Raw genomic sequence first — 14,711 nt, 5'->3', positions numbered from 1 at the left:
TGCTTACATCACCATTCTATGAAAAACTAACTGATACCAAAATAGCAAATGCTACTTTGCATTAACATAGTAGAGCGTGGTTTCGATCCATGGACCTCTGGGTCATGGGCCCAGCAAGCTTCCACTGCGCCACTCTGCTTACATCGCCATTATATGAAAAACTAACTGATACCAAAATAGCAAATGCTACTTTGCATTAACATAGCAGAGCGTGGTTTCGATCCACGGACCTCTGGGTTTTGGGCCCAGCACGCTTCCACTGCGCCACTCTGCTTACATCACCATTATATGAAAAACTAACTGATACCAAAATAGCAAATGCTACTTTGCAATAACATAGCAGAGCGTGGTTTCGATCCACGGACCTCTGGGTTTTGGGCCCAGCACGCTTCCACTGCGCCACTCTGCTTTCATCACCATTATATGAAAAACTAACTCATACCAAAATAGCAAATGCTACTTTGCATTAACATAGCAGAGCGTGGTTTCGATCCACGGACCTCTGGGTTATGGGCCCAGCACGCTTCCACTGCGCCACTCTGCTTACATCACCATTATATGAAAAACTAACTGATACCAAAATAGCAAATGCTACTTTTCAATAACATAGCAGAGCGTGGTTTCGATCCACGGACCTATGGGTTATGGGCCCAGCACGCTTCCACTGCGCCACTCTGCTTACATAACCATTATATGAAAAACTAACTGATACCAAAATAGCAAATGCTACTTTGCATTAACATAGCAGAGCGTGGTTTCGATCCACGGACCTCTGGGTTATGGGCCCAGCACGCTTCTACTGCGCCACTCTGCTTACATCACCATTATATGAAAAACTAACTGATACCAAAATAGCAAATGCTACTTTTCAACTACATAGCAGAGCGTGGTCTCGATCCACGGACCTCTGGGTTATGGGCCCAGCACGCTTCCATTGCGCCACTCTGCTTACATGATCATTGTATGAACAAACTAACTTATATCAAAATAGCAAGTGCTATTTTGCGTTAATTTAGCAGAGCGTGGTTTCGATCCACGGACCTCTGGGTTATGGGCCCAGCACGCTTCCACTGCGCCATTCTGCTTACATCACCATTATATGAAAAACTAACTGATAGCAAAATAGCAAGTGCTATTTTGCTTTAATTTAGCAGAGCGTGGTTTCGATCCACTGACCTCTGGGTTACGGGCCCAGCACGCTTCCACTGCGCCATTCTGCTTACATGATCATTGTATGAACAAACTAACTGATAGCAAAAGAGCAAGTGCTATTTTGCTTTAATTTAGCAGAGCGTGGTTTCGATCCACTGACCTCTGGGTTATGGGCCCAGCACGCTTCCACTGCGCCATTCTGCTTACATGATCATTGTATGAACAAACTAACTGATAGCAAAAGAGCAAGTGCTATTTTGCTTTAATTTAGCAGAGCGTGGTTTCGATCCACTGACCTCTGGGTTATGGGCCCAGCACGCTTCCACTGCGCCATTCTGCTTACATGATCATTGTATGAACAAACTAACTTAAATCAAAATAGCAAGTGCTATTTTGCTTTAATTTAGCAGAGCGTGGTTTCGATCCACGGACCTCTGGGTTATGGGCCCAGTACGCTTCCACTGCGCCACTCTGCTTACATCGCCATTATATGAAAAACTAACTGATACCAAAATAGCAAATGTTACTTTGCATTAACATAGCAGAGCGTGGTTTCGATCCACGGACCTCTGGGTTTTGGGCCCAGCACGCTTCCACTGCGCCACTCTGCTTACATCACCATTATTTGAAAAACTAACTGATACCAAAATAGCAAATGCTACTTTGCATTAACATAGCAGAGCGTGGTTTCGATCCACGGACCTCTGGGTTTTGGGCTCAGCACGCTTCCACTGCGCCACTCTGCTTACATCACCATTATATGAAAAACTAACTGATACCAAAATAGCAAATGCTACTTTGCACTAACATAGCAGAGCGTGGTTTCGATCCACGGACCTCTGGGTTATGGGCCCAGCACGCTTCCACTGCGCCACTCTGCTTACATCACCATTATATGAAAAACTAACTGATACCAAAATAGCAAATGCTACTTTTCAACAACATAGCAGAGCGTGGTCTCGATCCACGGACCTCTGGGTTATGGGCCCAGCACGCTTCCATTGCGCCACTCTGCTTACATGATCATTGTATGAACAAACTAACTTATATCAAAATAGCAAGTGCTATTTTGCGTTAATTTAGCAGAGCGTGGTTTCGATCCACGGACCTCTGGGTTATGGGCCCAGCACGCTTCCACTGCGCCATTCTGCTTACATCACCATTATATGAAAAACTAACTGATAGCAAAATAGCAAGTGCTATTTTGCTTTAATTTAGCAGAGCGTGGTTTCGATCCACTGACCTCTGGGTTACGGGCCCAGCACGCTTCCACTGCGCCATTCTGCTTACATGATCATTGTATGAACAAACTAACTGATAGCAAAGGAGCAAGTGCTATTTTGCTTTAATTTAGCAGAGCGTGGTTTCGATCCACTGACCTCTGGGTTATGGGCCCAGCACGCTTCCACTGCGCCATTCTGCTTACATGATCATTGTATGAACAAACTAACTGATAGCAAAAGAGCAAGTGCTATTTTGCTTTAATTTAGCAGAGCGTGGTTTCGATCCACTGACCTCTGGGTTATGGGCCCAGCACGCTTCCACTGCGCCATTCTGCTTACATGATCATTGTATGAACAAACTAACTTAAATCAAAATAGCAAGTGCTATTTTGCTTTAATTTAGCAGAGCGTGGTTTCGATCCACGGACCTCTGGGTTATGGGCCCAGTACGCTTCCACTGCGCCACTCTGCTTACATCGCCATTATATGAAAAACTAACTGATACCAAAATAGCAAATGTTACTTTGCATTAACATAGCAGAGCGTGGTTTCGATCCACGGACCTCTGGGTTTTGGGCCCAGCACGCTTCCACTGCGCCACTCTGCTTACATCACCATTATTTGAAAAACTAACTGATACCAAAATAGCAAATGCTACTTTGCATTAACATAGCAGAGCGTGGTTTCGATCCACGGACCTCTGGGTTTTGGGCTCAGCACGCTTCCACTGCGCCACTCTGCTTACATCACCATTATATGAAAAACTAACTGATACCAAAATAGCAAATGCTACTTTGCAATAACATAGCAGAGCGTGGTTTCGATCCACGGACCTCTGGGTTTTGGGCCCAGCACGCTTCCACTGCGCCACTCTGCTTACATCACCATTATATGAAAAACTAACTGATACCAAAATAGCAAATGCTACTTTGCAATAACATAGCAGAGCGTGGTTTCGATCCACGGACCTCTGGGTTTTGGGCCCAGCACGCTTCCACTGCGCCACTCTGCTTACATCACCATTATATGAAAAACTAACTGATACCAAAATAGCAAATGCTACTTTGCATTAACATAGTAGAGCGTGGTTTCGATCCATGGACCTCTGGGTCATGGGCCCAGCAAGCTTCCACTGCGCCACTCTGCTTACATCGCCATTATATGAAAAACTAACTGATACCAAAATAGCAAATGCTACTTTGCATTAACATAGCAGAGCGTGGTTTCGATCCACGGACCTCTGGGTTTTGGGCCCAGCACGCTTCCACTGCGCCACTCTGCTTACATCACCATTATATGAAAAACTAACTGATACCAAAATAGCAAATGCTACTTTGCAATAACATAGCAGAGCGTGGTTTCGATCCACGGACCTCTGGGTTTTGGGCCCAGCACGCTTCCACTGCGCCACTCTGCTTACATCACCATTCTATGAAAAACTAACTGATACCAAAATAGCAAATGCTACTTTGCATTAACATAGTAGAGCGTGGTTTCGATCCACGGACCTATGGGTTATGGGCCCAGCACGCTTCCACTTCGCCACTCTGCAAACATAACCATTATATGAAAAACTAACTGATACCAAAATAGCAAATGCTACTTTGCATTAACATAGCAGAGCGTGGTTTCGATCCACGGACCTCTGGGTTATGGGCCCAGCACGCTTCCACTGCGCCACTCTGCTTACATCACCATTATATGAAAAACTAACTGATACCAAAATAGCAAATGCTACTTTTCAACAACATAGCAGAGCGTGGTCTCGATCCACGGACCTCTGGGTTATGGGCCCAGCACGCTTCCATTGCGCCACTCTGCTTACATGATCATTGTATGAACAAACTAACTTATATCAAAATAGCAAGTGCTATTTTGCGTTAATTTAGCAGAGCGTGGTTTCGATCCACGGACCTCTGGGTTATGGGCCCAGCACGCTTCCACTGCGCCATTCTGCTTACATCACCATTATATGAAAAACTAACTGATAGCAAAATAGCAAGTGCTATTTAGCTTTAATTTAGCAGAGCGTGGTTTCGATCCACGGACCTCTGGGTTATGGGCCCAGTACGCTTCCACTGCGCCACTCTACTTACATCGCCATTATATGAAAAACTAACTGATACCAAAATAGCAAATGCTACTTTGCATTAACATAGCAGAGCGTGGTTTCGATCCACGGACCTCTGGGTTTTGGGCCCAGCACGCTTCCACTGCGCCACTCTGCTTACATCACCATTATATGAAAAACTAACTGATACCAAAATAGCAAATGCTACTTTGCAATAACATAGCAGAGCGTGGTTTCGATCCACGGACCTCTGGGTTTTGGGCCCAGCACGCTTCCACTGCGCCACTCTGCTTACATCACCATTATATGAAAAACTAACTCATACCAAAATAGCAAATGCTACTTTGCATTAACATAGCAGAGCGTGGTTTCGATCCACGGACCTCTGGGTTATGGGCCCAGCACGCTTCCACTGCGCCACTCTGCTTACATCACCATTATATTAAAAACTAACTGATACCAAAATAGCAAATGCTACTTTTCAATAACATAGCACAGCGTGGTTTCGATCCACGGACCTATGGGTTATGGGCCCAGCACGCCTCCACTGCGCCACTCTGCTTACATAACCATTATATGAAAAACTAACTGATACCAAAATAGCAAATGCTACTTTGCATTAACATAGCAGAGCGTGGTTTCGATCCACGGACCTCTGGGTTATGGGCCCAGCACGCTTCTACTGCGCCACTCTGCTTTTATCACCATTATATGAAAAACTAACTGATACCAAAATAGCAAATGCTACTTTGCATTAACATAGTAGAGCGTGGTTTCGATCCATGGACCTCTGGGTCATGGGCCCAGCAAGCTTCCACTGCGCCACTCTGCTTACATCGCCATTATATGAAAAACTAACTGATACCAAAATAGCAAATGCTACTTTGCATTAACATAGCAGAGCGTGGTTTCGATCCACGGACCTCTGGGTTTTGGGCCCAGCACGCTTCCACTGCGCCACTCTGCTTACATCACCATTATATGAAAAACTAACTGATACCAAAATAGCAAATGCTACTTTGCAATAACATAGCAGAGCGTGGTTTCGATCCACGGACCTCTGGGTTTTGGGCCCAGCACGCTTCCACTGCGCCACTCTGCTTACATCACCATTATATGAAAAACTAACTCATACCAAAATAGCAAATGCTACTTTGCATTAACATAGCAGAGCGTGGTTTCGATCCACGGACCTCTGGGTTATGGGCCCAGCACGCTTCCACTGCGCCACTCTGCTTACATCACCATTATATGAAAAACTAACTGATACCAAAATAGCAAATGCTACTTTTCAATAACATAGCAGAGCATGGTTTCGATCCACGGACCTCTGGGTTATGGGCCCAGCACGCTTCCACTGCTCCACTCTGCTTACATCACCAATATATGAAAAACTAACTGATACCATAAGAGCAAATGCTACTTTGCATTAACATAGCAGAGCGTGGTTTCGATCCACGGACCTATGGGTTATGGGCCCAGCACGCTTCCACTGCGCCACTCTGCTTACATAACCATTATATGAAAAACTAACTGATACCAAAATAGCAAATGCTACTTTGCATTAACATAGCAGAGCGTGGTTTCGATCCACGGACCTCTGGGTTATGGGCCCAGCACGCTTCTACTGCGCCACTCTGCTTACATCACCATTATATGAAAAACTAACTGATACCAAAATAGCAAATGCTATTTTTCAACAACATAGCAGAGCGTGGTCTCGATCCACGGACCTCTGGGTTATGGGCCCAGCACGCTTCCATTGCGCCACTCTGCTTACATGATCATTGTATGAACAAACTAACTTATATCAAAATAGCAAGTGCTATTTTGCGTTAATTTAGCAGAGCGTGGTTTCGATCCACGGACCTCTGGGTTATGGGCCCAGCACGCTTCCACTGCGCCATTCTGCTTACATCACCATTATATGAAAAACTAACTGATAGCAAAATAGCAAGTGCTATTTTGCTTTAATTTAGCAGAGCGTGGTTTCGATCCACTGACCTCTGGGTTATGGGCCCAGCACGATTCCACTGCGCCATTCTGCTTACATGATCATTGTATGAACAAACTAACTGATAGCAAAAGAGCAAGTGCTATTTTGCTTTAATTTAGCAGAGCGTGGTTTCGATCCACGGACCTCTGGGTTATGGGCCCAGTACGCTTCCACTGCGCCACTCTGCTTACATCGCCATTATATGAAAAACTAACTGATACCAAAATAGCAAATGCTACTTTGCAATAACATAGCAGAGCGTGGTTTCGATCCACTGACCTCTGGGTTATGGGCCCAGCACGCTTCCACTGCGCCATTCTGCTTACATGATCATTGTATGAACAAACTAACTTAAATCAAAATAGCAAGTGCTATTTTGCTTTAATTTAGCAGAGCGTGGTTTCGATCCACGGACCTCTGGGTTATGGGCCCAGTACGCTTCCACTGCGCCACTCTGCTTACATCGCCATTATATGAAAAACTAACTGATACCAAAATAGCAAATGTTACTTTGCATTAACATAGCAGAGCGTGGTTTCGATCCACGGACCTCTGGGTTTTGGGCCCAGCACGCTTCCACTGCGCCACTCTGCTTACATCACCATTATTTGAAAAACTAACTGATACCAAAATAGCAAATGCTACTTTGCATTAACATAGCAGAGCGTGGTTTCGATCCACGGACCTCTGGGTTTTGGGCCCAGCACGCTTCCACTGCGCCACTCTGCTTACATCACAATTATATGAAAAACTAACTGATACCAAAATAGCAAATGCTACTTTGCAATAACATAGCAGAGCGTGGTTTCGATCCACGGACCTCTGGGAATTGGGCCCAGCACGCTTCCACTGCGCCACTCTGCTTACATCACCATTATATGAAAAACTAACTGATACCAAAATAGCAAATGCTACTTTCCAATAACATAGCAGAGCGTGGTTTCGATCCACGGACCTCTGGATTTTGGGCCCAGCACGCTTCCACTGCGCCACTCTGCTTACATCACCATTATATGAAAAACTAACTGATACCAAAATAGCAAATGCTACTTTGCATTAACATAGTAGAGCGTGGTTTCGATCCATGGACCTCTGGGTCATGGGCCCAGCAAGCTTCCACTGCGCCACTCTGCTTACATCGCCATTATATGAAAAACTAACTGATACCAAAATAGCAAATGCTACTTTGCATTAACATAGCAGTGCGTGGTTTCGATCCACGGACCTCTGGGTTTTGGGCCCAGCACGCTTCCACTGCGCCACTCTGCTTACATCACCATTATATGAAAAACTAACTGATACCAAAATAGCAAATGCTACTTTGCAATAACATAGCAGAGCGTGGTTTCGATCCACGGACCTCTGGGTTTTGGGCCCAGCACGCTTCCACTGCGCCACTCTGCTTACATCACCATTCTATGAAAAACTAACTGATACCAAAATAGCAAATGCTACTTTGCATTAACATAGTAGAGCGTGGTTTCGATCCATGGACCTCTGGGTCATGGGCCCAGCAAGCTTCCACTGCGCCACTCTGCTTACATCGCCATTATATGAAAAACTAACTGATACCAAAATAGCAAATGCTACTTTGCATTAACATAGCAGAGCGTGGTTTCGATCCACGGACCTCTGGGTTATGGGCCCAGCACGCTTCCACTGCGCCACTCTGCTTACATCACCAATATATGAAAAACTAACTGATACCATAAGAGCAAATGCTACTTTGCATTAACATAGCAGAGCGTGGTTTCGATCCACGGACCTATGGGTTATGGGCCCAGCACGCTTCCACTGCGCCACTCTGCAAACATAACCATTCTATGAAAAACTAACTGATACCAAAATAGCAAATGCTACTTTGCATTAACATAGCAGAGCGTGGTTTCGATCCACGGACCTCTGGGTTATGGGCCCAGCACGCTTCCACTGCGCCACTCTGCTTACATCACCATTATATGAAAAACTAACTGATACCAAAATAGCAAATGCTACTTTGCAATAACATAGCAGAGCGTGGTTTCGATCCACGGACCTCTGGGTTTTGGGCCCAGCACGCTTCCACTGCGCCACTCTGCTTACATCACCATTATATGAAAAACTAACTCATACCAAAATAGCAAATGCTACTTTGCATTAACATAGCAGAGCGTGGTTTCGATCCACGGACCTCTGGGTTATGGGCCCAGCACGCTTCCACTGCGCCACTCTGCTTACATCACCATTATATGAAAAACTAACTGATACCAAAATAGCAAATGCTACTTTTCAATAACATAGCAGAGCGTGGTTTCGATCCACGGACCTCTGGGTTATGGGCCCAGCACGCTTCCACTGCTCCACTCTGCTTACATCACCAATATATGAAAAACTAACTGATACCATAAGAGCAAATGCTACTTTGCATTAACATAGCAGAGCGTGGTTTCGATCCACGGACCTATGGGTTATGGGCCCAGCACGCTTTCACTGCGCCACTCTGCTTACATAACCATTATATGAAAAACTAACTGATACCAAAATAGCAAATGCTACTTTGCATTAACATAGCAGAGCGTGGTTTCGATCCACGGACCTCTGGGTTATGGGCCCAGCACGCTTCTACTGCGCCACTCTGCTTACATCACCATTATATGAAAAACTAACTGATACCAAAATAGCAAATGCTACTTTTCAACAACATAGCAGAGCGTGGTCTCGATCCACGGACCTCTGGGTTATGGGCCCAGCACGCTTCCATTGCGCCACTCTGCTTACATGATCATTGTATGAACAAACTAACTTATATCAAAATAGCAAGTGCTATTTTGCGTTAATTTAGCAGAGCGTGGTTTCGATCCACGGACCTCTGGGTTATGGGCCCAGCACGCTTCCACTGCGCCATTCTGCTTACATCACCATTATATGAAACACTAACTGATAGCAAAATAGCAAGTGCTATTTTGCTTTAATTTAGCAGAGCGTGGTTTCGATCCACTGACCTCTGGGTTATGGGCCCAGCACGCTTCCACTGCGCCATTCTGCTTACATGATCATTGTATGAACAAACTAACTGATAGCAAAAGAGCAAGTGCTATTTTGCTTTAATTTAGCAGAGCGTGGTTTCGATCCACTGACCTCTGGGTTATGGGCCCAGCACGCTTCCACTGCGCCATTCTGCTTACATGATCATTGTATGAACAAACTAACTGATAGCAAAAGAGCAAGTGCTATTTTGCTTTAATTTAGCAGAGCGTGGTTTCGATCCACTGACCTCTGGGTTATGGGCCCAGCACGCTTCCACTGCGCCATTCTGCTTACATGATCATTGTATGAACAAACTAACTTAAATCAAAATAGCAAGTGCTATTTTGCTTTAATTTAGCAGAGCGTGGTTTCGATCCACGGACCTCTGGGTTATGGGCCCAGTACGCTTCCACTGCGCCACTCTGCTTACATCGCCATTATATGAAAAACTAACTGATACCAAAATAGCAAATGTTACTTTGCATTAACATAGCAGAGCGTGGTTTCGATCCACGGACCTCTGGGTTTTGGGCCCAGCACGCTTCCACTGCGCCACTCTGCTTACATCACCATTATTTGAAAAACTAACTGATACCAAAATAGCAAATGCTACTTTGCATTAACATAGCAGAGCGTGGTTTCGATCCACGGACCTCTGGGTTTTGGGCCCAGCACGCTTCCACTGCGCCACTCTGCTTACATCACCATTATATGAAAAACTAACTGATACCAAAATAGCAAATGCTACTTTGCAATAACATAGCAGAGCGTGGTTTCGATCCACGGACCTCTGGGTTTTGGGCCCAGCACGCTTCCACTGCGCCACTCTGCTTACATCACCATTATATGAAAAACTAACTGATACCAAAATCGCAAATGCTACTTTCCAATAACATAGCAGAGCGTGGTTTCGATCCACGGACCTCTGGGTTTTGGGCCCAGCACGCTTCCACTGCGCCACTCTGCTTACATCACCATTATATGAAAAACTAACTGATACCAAAATAGCAAATGCTACTTTGCAATAACATAGCAGAGCGTGGTTTCGATCCACGGACCTCTGGGAATTGGGCCCAGCACGCTTCCACTGCGCCACTCTGCTTACATCACCATTATATGAAAAACTAACTGATACCAAAATAGCAAATGCTACTTTCCAATAACATAGCAGAGCGTGGTTTCGATCCACGGACCTCTGGGTTTTGGGCCCAGCACGCTTCCACTGCGCCACTCTGCTTACATCACCATTATATGAAAAACTAACTGATACCAAAATAGCAAATGCTACTTTGCATTAACATAGTAGAGCGTGGTTTCGATCCATGGACCTCTGGGTCATGGGCCCAGCAAGCTTCCACTGCGCCACTCTGCTTACATCGCCATTATATGAAAAACTAACTGATACCAAAATAGCAAATGCTACTTTGCATTAACATAGCAGAGTGTGGTTTCGATCCACGGACCTCTGGGTTTTGGGCCCAGCACGCTTCCACTGCGCCACTCTGCTTACATCACCATTATATGAAAAACTAACTGATACCAAAATAGCAAATGCTACTTTGCAATAACATAGCAGAGCGTGGTTTCGATCCACGGACCTCTGGGTTTTGGGCCCAGCACGCTTCCACTGCGCCACTCTGCTTACATCACCATTCTATGAAAAACTAACTGATACCAAAATAGCAAATGCTACTTTGCATTAACATAGTAGAGCGTGGTTTCGATCCATGGACCTCTGGGTCATGGGCCCAGCAAGCTTCCACTGCGCCACTCTGCTTACATCGCCATTATATGAAAAACTAACTGATACCAAAATAGCAAATGCTACTTTGCATTAACATAGCAGAGCGTGGTTTCGATCCACGGACCTCTGGGTTATGGGCCCAGCACGCTTCCACTGCGCCACTCTGCTTACATCACCAATATATGAAAAACTAACTGATACCATAAGAGCAAATGCTACTTTGCATTAACATAGCAGAGCGTGGTTTCGATCCACGGACCTATGGGTTATGGGCCCAGCACGCTTCCACTGCGCCACTCTGCAAACATAACCATTCTATGAAAAACTAACTGATACCAAAATAGCAAATGCTACTTTGCATTAACATAGCAGAGCGTGGTTTCGATCCAAGGACCTCTGGGTTATGGGCCCAGCACGCTTCCACTGCGCCACTCTGCTTACATCACCATTATATGAAAAACTAACTGATACCAAAATAGCAAATGCTACTTTGCAATAACATAGCAGAGCGTGGTTTCGATCCACGGACCTCTGGGTTTTGGGCCCAGCACGCTTCCACTGCGCCACTCTGCTTACATCACCATTATATGAAAAACTAACTCATACCAAAATAGCAAATGCTACTTTGCATTAACATAGCAGAGCGTGGTTTCGATCCACGGACCTCTGGGTTATGGGCCCAGCACGCTTCCACTGCGCCACTCTGCTTACATCACCATTATATGAAAAACTAACTGATACCAAAATAGCAAATGCTACTTTTCAATAACATAGCAGAGCGTGGTTTCGATCCACGGACCTCTGGGTTATGGGCCCAGCACGCTTCCACTGCTCCACTCTGCTTACATCACCAATATATGAAAAACTAACTGATACCATAAGAGCAAATGCTACTTTGCATTAACATAGCAGAGCGTGGTTTCGATCCACGGACCTATGGGTTATGGGCCCAGCACGCTTCCACTGCGCCACTCTGCTTACATAACCATTATATGAAAAACTAACTGATACCAAAATAGCAAATGCTACTTTGCATTAACATAGCAGAGCGTGGTTTCGATCCACGGACCTCTGGGTTATGGGCCCAGCACGCTTCTACTGCGCCACTCTGCTTACATCACCATCATATGAAAAACTAACTGATACCAAAATAGCAAATGCTACTTTTCAACAACATAGCAGAGCGTGGTCTCGATCCACGGACCTCTGGGTTATGGGCCCAGCACGCTTCCATTGCGCCACTCTGCTTACATGATCATTGTATGAACAAACTAACTTATATCAAAATAGCAAGTGCTATTTTGCGTTAATTTAGCAGAGCGTGGTTTCGATCCACGGACCTCTGGGTTATGGGCCCAGCACGCTTCCACTGCGCCATTCTGCTTACATCACCATTATATGAAAAACTAACTGATAGCAAAATAGCAAGTGCTATTTTGCTTTAATTTAGCAGAGCGTGGTTTCGATCCACTGACCTCTGGGTTATGGGCCCAGCACGCTTCCACTGCGCCATTCTGCTTACATGATCATTGTATGAACAAACTAACTGATAGCAGAAGAGCAAGTGCTATTTTGCTTTAATTTAGCAGAGCGTGGTTTCGATCCACTGACCTCTGGGTTATGGGCCCAGCACGCTTCCACTGCGCCATTCTGCTTACATGATCATTGTATGAACAAACTAACTGATAGCAAAAGAGCAAGTGCTATTTTGCTTTAATTTAGCAGAGCGTGGTTTCGATCCACTGACCTCTGGGTTATGGGCCCAGCACGCTTCCACTGCGCCATTCTGCTTACATGATCATTGTATGAACAAACTAACTTAAATCAAAATAGCAAGTGCTATTTTGCTTTAATTTAGCAGAGCGTGGTTTCGATCCACGGACCTCTGGGTTATGGGCCCAGTACGCTTCCACTGCGCCACTCTGCTTACATCGCCATTATATGAAAAACTAACTGATACCAAAATAGCAAATGTTACTTTGCATTAACATAGCAGAGCGTGGTTTCGATCCACGGACCTCTGGGTTTTGGGCCCAGCACGCTTCCACTGCGCCACTCTGCTTACATCACCATTATTTAAAAAACTAACTGATACCAAAATAGCAAATGCTACTTTGCATTAACATAGCAGAGCGTGGTTTCGATCCACAGACCTCTGGGTTCTGGGCCCAGCACGCTTCCACTGCGCCACTCTGCTTACATCACCATTATATGAAAAACTAACTGATACCAAAATAGCAAATGCTACTTTGCAATAACATAGCAGAGCGTGGTTTCGATCCACGGACCTCTGGGTTATGGGCCCAGTACGCTTCCACTGCGCCACTCTGCTTACATCGCCATTATATGAAAAACTAACTGATACCAAAATAGCAAATGTTACTTTGCATTAACATAGCAGAGCGTGGTTTCGATCCACGGACCTCTGGGTTTTGGGCCCAGCACGCTTCCACTGCGCCACTCTGCTTACATCACCATTATTTGAAAAACTAACTGATACCAAAATAGCAAATGCTACTTTGCATTAACATAGCAGAGCGTGGTTTCGATCCACGGACCTCTGGGTTTTGGGCCCAGCACGCTTCCACTGCGCCACTCTGCTTACATCACCATTATATGAAAAACTAACTGATACCAAAATAGCAAATGCTACTTTGCAATAACATAGCAGAGCGTGGTTTCGATCCACGGACCTCTGGGAATTGGGCCCAGCACGCTTCCACTGCGCCACTCTGCTTAAATCACCATTATATGAAAAACTAACTGATACCAAAATAGCAAATGCTACTTTCCAATAACATAGCAGAGCGTGGTTTCGATCCACGGACCTCTGGGTTTTGGGCCCAGCACGCTTCCACTGCGCCACTCTGCTTACATCACCATTATATGAAAAACTAACTGATACCAAAATAGCAAATGCTACTTTGCATTAACATAGTAGAGCGTGGTTTCGATCCATGGACCTCTGGGTCATGGGCCCAGCAAGCTTCCACTGCGCCACTCTGCTTACATCGCCATTATATGAAAAACTAACTGATACCAAAATAGCAAATGCTACTTTGCATTAACATAGCAGAGCGTGGTTTCGATCCACGGACCTCTGGGTTTTGGGCCCAGCACGCTTCCACTGCGCCACTCTGCTTACATCACCATTATATGAAAAACTAACTGATACCAAAATAGCAAATGCTACTTTGCAATAACATAGCAGAGCGTGGTTTCGATCCACGGACCTCTGGGTTTTGGGCCCAGCACGCTTCCACTGCGCCACTCTGCTTACATCACCATTCTATGAAAAACTAACTGATACCAAAATAGCAAATGCTACTTTGCATTAACATAGTAGAGCGTGGTTTCGATCCATGGACCTCTGGGTCATGGGCCCAGCAAGCTTCCACTGCGCCACTCTGCTTACATCGCCATTATATGAAAAACTAACTGATACCAAAATAGCAAATGCTACTTTGCATTAACATAGCAGAGCGTGGTTTCGATCCACGGACCTCTGGGTTTTGGGCC

The 14,711-nt window shown here is 45.2% G+C and overlaps 1 non-coding gene across 1 annotated transcript; it reads right to left on the bottom strand.

The window, feature by feature from the left end:
- Positions 1 to 13,317: 13,317 nt before the first annotated feature.
- Positions 13,318 to 13,389, bottom strand: TRNAL-CAG (transfer RNA leucine (anticodon CAG)). Its single transcript has one exon. It is a non-coding gene; the product is annotated as a tRNA-Leu (tRNA).
- Between the last annotated feature and the right edge of the window lie 1,322 nt (positions 13,390 to 14,711).

The sequence above is a fragment of the Phalangium opilio genome, unplaced genomic scaffold (genome assembly GCF_054372755.1).
Source record: "Phalangium opilio isolate 3A_F unplaced genomic scaffold, DU_Popi_V2 ptg000078l_1, whole genome shotgun sequence".
NCBI lineage: Eukaryota > Metazoa > Arthropoda > Arachnida > Opiliones > Phalangiidae > Phalangium > Phalangium opilio.
This window is presented reverse-complemented; position numbering and strand designations above follow the sequence as displayed.